General features: G+C 43.1%; 1 protein-coding gene across 1 annotated transcript in view; it reads left to right on the top strand.

Annotated features, from left to right (window-relative positions):
• Positions 1 to 4,813, top strand: part of LOC102244632 (SLA class II histocompatibility antigen, DQ haplotype C beta chain-like) — a 12,936-nt gene that overhangs the window by 2,272 nt on the left and 5,851 nt on the right. The window lies entirely within an intron of this gene.

Genomic DNA, 4,813 nt, shown 5'->3' with positions numbered 1-4,813 from the left:
CCTGCTCAGGTGTTTGCCTCCTTGACCCTCACTTTGCAGGAGCTGCCCCGTGCCTCATGTCCCTGTGCCTGGTGTCCCTGTGCCCTGTGTCACCGTGTCCCCCGCCCCCGCGCTGCTGTGAGCCCCTAGCAGGCCTGCCTCCAGTTTAACTGCCTGGTGGGGTGGGCGGCTCCAGGGCCCTGTGCACATGTGCACACGTGCGATATATCACAGTCGTGACCAAGTGTTTCGACTCTTGGGCCTGAATTCTGTTTCCTAAATGTCTGTCACTAGTCCTGCACCTCTTTTAGCAGCGACTGTCAGGTATGTTTCTGGGCCTCTGCCTACACATTCCCTGGCCAGTGAGCTCACTCAGCCTTTCTGAGACTAATGAGTAAATTCTCAGCCGCCATCACTGAGGCTCAGTAGAAAACAGAAGGGCAAGTAGAGCCTTAAAACTGACTTTATTATTTGTGCTGCTTTGCTTAATGCAGTAAACTCTTGTTGACTTGGGGTTCTTAATAATTCAGAATTTGTGAATGCAAAGTCTGAGAAAAAAGTGTTTGCTAAAAAGCAAAACAACTCTTTAATGGTGAAAGGCAGATTTTTAATTTCTTAGAAAGCTCAACAAATGGCGCAATAGTTTTGAAGTAAATAAATTGATGCTATTAAATTATTGAATAAAAATTGTTTCAGGGTTTCATTTTATCTACAGCCTGCCTACTTCTCTTCCCCTGTCACCCTTCTCCCCAGAATCCATTTCAGGGGTAGATATTTTTAATTGAATTTTGTTGGGGTGACATTGGTTAATAAAATTATATAGGTTTCAGGTGTACAATTCTACGATGCACCATCTGTATATTGTATTGTGTGTTTACCACCCCAAGTCAAGACTCCTTCCATCACCATTTATTTCCCCTTTATCGTCATCTTCTTCCTCCCAAACCCCCTTTCCCTCTGGTAATGACCATACTGTTGTCTGTGTCTATGAATTTTTTGTTTTTATTTGTTTTTTGCTTAATCCTTCACCTTTTTCATCCAGCCCCTCAACCCCCCTCCCATCTGACAGCTATCAATTTGTTCTGTTTCTTTGTTTTGTTTTGTTAGTTTATTCTGTTCATTAGATTCCACATATAAGTGAGATCGTATGTCTTTCTCCGACTGGCTTATTTCATTTAGCATAATATTCTTCAGGTCCATCCATTGTATCAAAGAGTAAGAGTTCCTTCTTTTTTTAAAAAAATATATTTTATTGATATTTTACAGAGAGGAAGGGAGAGGGATAGTTAGAAACATCGGTCAGCTGTCTCCTGCACACCTCCCACTGAGGATGTACATGCCCTTGACTGGAATCACACCTGGGACCTTTCAGTCCTCAGGCCGACGCTCTATCCACTGAGCCAAACCAGTTAGGGCAAGAGTTCCTTCTTTTTAACAGCCGTTGCAATGTGTAAATGAACCACAGATTTTTTATCCACTCACTTACTTACCAATGGGCACTTGGGCTGCATCCTAATCTTGGCTATTGTAAATAATGTTGCAATGAACATAGGGATGCATACAGTGGGGCCTTGACTTACGAGTTTAATTTGTTCCGAGACCGAGCTCGTTAAGGAGCTCGTTAAGGAGCTCATTAACTCAAATTACTCTATCAACTCAAAGCACAAAATCGACTGAGAGACAGCTGGTATCTCAAAAAACTCGTTAGTCGGGACACTTGTAAGTCAAGGCCCCACTGTATATTCTTTTGAATTAGTGTTTCAGGTTTCTACATATATATCCCCAGAAGTGGAATTGCTGGGTCATAAGGCAGTTCCATTTTTAATTTTTTGAGGTAACTCCATACTGCTTTCTCCAGTGGCTGCACCAGGCTGCATTCCCAAACACAGAATCATCATTAACTTCAGGGGTAGATACAGTGGGGCCTTGACTTACGAGTGTCCCGACTAACGAGTTTTTTTTGGAGATAAGAGCCATCTCTAGGCCGATTTTTTGCTTTGAGTTGCAAGCTCAAAAAAATTCGGGTTATGAGCCAGCTTCAGATACCCCACCACTAGTTGGCACAGCAAACGTCACAGTGATTTGACATACGAGTAATTTGAGTTATGATCTCCGTCATGGAACGAATTAAACTCGTAAGTCAAGGCTCCACTGTATTTTGAATGTTAATTATAGCCATTTAATGAGTATTTATTTCTTGACAATTACCAAACACCATCTATATTATGCTATTTAATTTCACAACTACTTGTGTGTTAAGAGTTAGCATGATCACTTTAATACGCTAATATTGTTACATAACAAACACTAAGTAATTGGCCTACAGGTATTCACGAGGTCCCAAGGCCTCCCCCAGATACACAACAGTCATTGTGTTCTGTATTGCATGTGTACACTTCATGTATATAATGGAAGTACAGCCTCATTAAAGCAGTTATGACCAGAAGCAGCAAAATGAGTCTGTTCTTGCCTATTTTCTTTTCTTTTTAAAAAATGTTTTCATTGGCGTGACTCAGTGGTTGAGTATTGACCTATGAACCAGGAGGTTGAGGTTCAATTCCCGGTCAGGGCACATGCCCAGGTTGTGGGCTTGATCCCCAGTGAGGGGCATGCAGGAGGCAGCCAATCAATGATTCTCTCTCGTTCTCTCTCTTCATTCCTCTCTGAAATCAATTTAAAAAATGTTTTCATTGATTTTTAGAGAGAGAAGAATGAGAGAGAATCATCAATTGGCTGCCTGCTGCATGTCCCCAACTGGGTATTGAGCCCACAACCCAGGCATGTGCCCTGACTGGGGATCAAACTGGTTACCCCTTGGTTCATGGGTCGATGATCAACCTCTAAGGCACACTGGCCAGGCTACCCATGTTTGTGCCAATTTTCAATGTTGGGACAAAATGATAATTTCAGGGGATTGAAAACTCATTGATGAATCCCTGATCTGGCACCAGTATTATCTGTACATGTTCAGATAAATCTTAGCTGATTTTGCACTCTCTCACGTTCTGCCCCACATCCTAATGCCACCAAGTACTTATATTTTTGCAATTTCAGGTCTTTTTCATAATAATTATTCTAACATTTTTCTCTTGAACTTGTGACCTCTATTTTTAATCTCAATCTAAGCTGACAGATTTTTTAAATCCAGCTAGCTGACCATGATTTCAGTCCCCAGGAAGGAGAACCAGACAAGAGTCAATCTCTAAGCTGAAAACGTGATTCCTTCCAGGCGATGGCTCAGGAGTGCCTTATGAAGGGGGCACTGAAACTCCTGCTGACCCCAGCTAGGCCCACTTACTTACATGTTCACTTCATATTCTCATCAACCCAGGCCACCTCTGCAAGGTTCTCAGGGTATTTTCTACAGAGAGCATACATGGTAATAACGTCTGATTTCAGAACAAGGAAGTACTTCTTAATAGTAAGAGGATAGAGACGGGTAGGCTGGAATATTTAGTACAGTTTTACACTGTGGGACTAAGGGAGATGTAGTAAAATGGCTAAAGAGGTAAAGGAGAAGATGTGTATATAGGTAGGGAGAGGTGTATCGTATTTGATCATGAGTAGCAATTTGAGAAGATAAAGAACTCGAGACATGGGCAAATGTAATTTCTGTAGTATCACTTGTTTTCAGGCTTCCCTTTCTTTTCCTTCAAAAAATTACAAACTTTTGAAATAACATTTATTTTGTGTCTCTGTTACTAGATTGCACATTCTATAAGGACAGGGACCATGGTCTGTTGTTTATCTTTCTATTCCTAGTGCTTGTGGAATTTATAGTTGTTGAATGAAAATAAATGAATCAGTAAATGGATAAAACATAGGTGGCTTAGGTAATGTGGACATGAGATTTATTATTTAATAATATACAATTTAATGGGAGTTTGCCACAGAATGGCTTCTGAGCTGGGTTAGGCTAACAGCTGAGAGGGGCTTTGTTGATGGGTGACAAGTGAGAAGTGCTCCTGCCCTTAAATCCTGTCAGTGTTTCCCTCTGAGAATGGTAGGGAAGAGCCTGTTTGAGAGCATTGCTTCGGAGGCAGGGTATGATGTTCACTGCTGTCCTGCTCTGTCGGACATAGAACTGTCTGTAACGTTCCTAATTCTCAGTCCGTGTTACTGTTCATGGAGCCGTGACCAGTGCTGATGGTCCCCCAGGAGACTCAAACTGATGTATTTTCTCCACTGTGAGGAGCTGCGGGACCAACAGGAAATGGTCACTGCCCAGGTGTGAGTCTCTAGAGCTGATCCCCATGGTCACCGTCAACAAGTGGAGGGAAAAGAAGTCCAGGTTTTTCATCTTTATTTAAAAACATTGTGAACAGTGGCCTGTATAACGTAGCAATTTAAACATTTAAAGGCTGCATTTTTATTAATTGGTAACAGAATAACTCCCATAAAATGATTGCTGTTAGCTCTTGACCCTGAAAAGTTAACTGACTCATGTGCTTACTTGAGCTAATCAAGTGGCCCAGCTCGGGTCCTCATCCTGGACTCGGAATCCAGGGATCTTTCCCGCTGGTTCAGGGAGGACCCTCCCCGTGGGGAGACTTGCCTGTGCCCCCACATCTCACTCTCTATTTTCCTCTCTGTTTCCCCTCCCCTCCCAGTGGAGCCTACAGTGACCATCTCCCCGGCCAAGACAGAGGCCCTGAACCACCACAACATGCTGGTCTGCTTGGTGACGGATTTCTATCCAGCCCACATCAAAGTCCGCTGGTTCCGGAATGACCAGGAGGAGACAGCTGGCGTCGTGTCCACCCCCCTGATTAGGAACGGGGACTGGACCTACCAGATCCTCGTGATGCTGGAAATGACCCCCCAGCGAGGGGAC

This window comes from Myotis brandtii, unplaced genomic scaffold (genome assembly GCF_000412655.1).
Source record: "Myotis brandtii unplaced genomic scaffold, ASM41265v1 scaffold2561, whole genome shotgun sequence".
NCBI classification, from domain to species: domain Eukaryota; kingdom Metazoa; phylum Chordata; class Mammalia; order Chiroptera; family Vespertilionidae; genus Myotis; species Myotis brandtii.
This window is presented reverse-complemented; position numbering and strand designations above follow the sequence as displayed.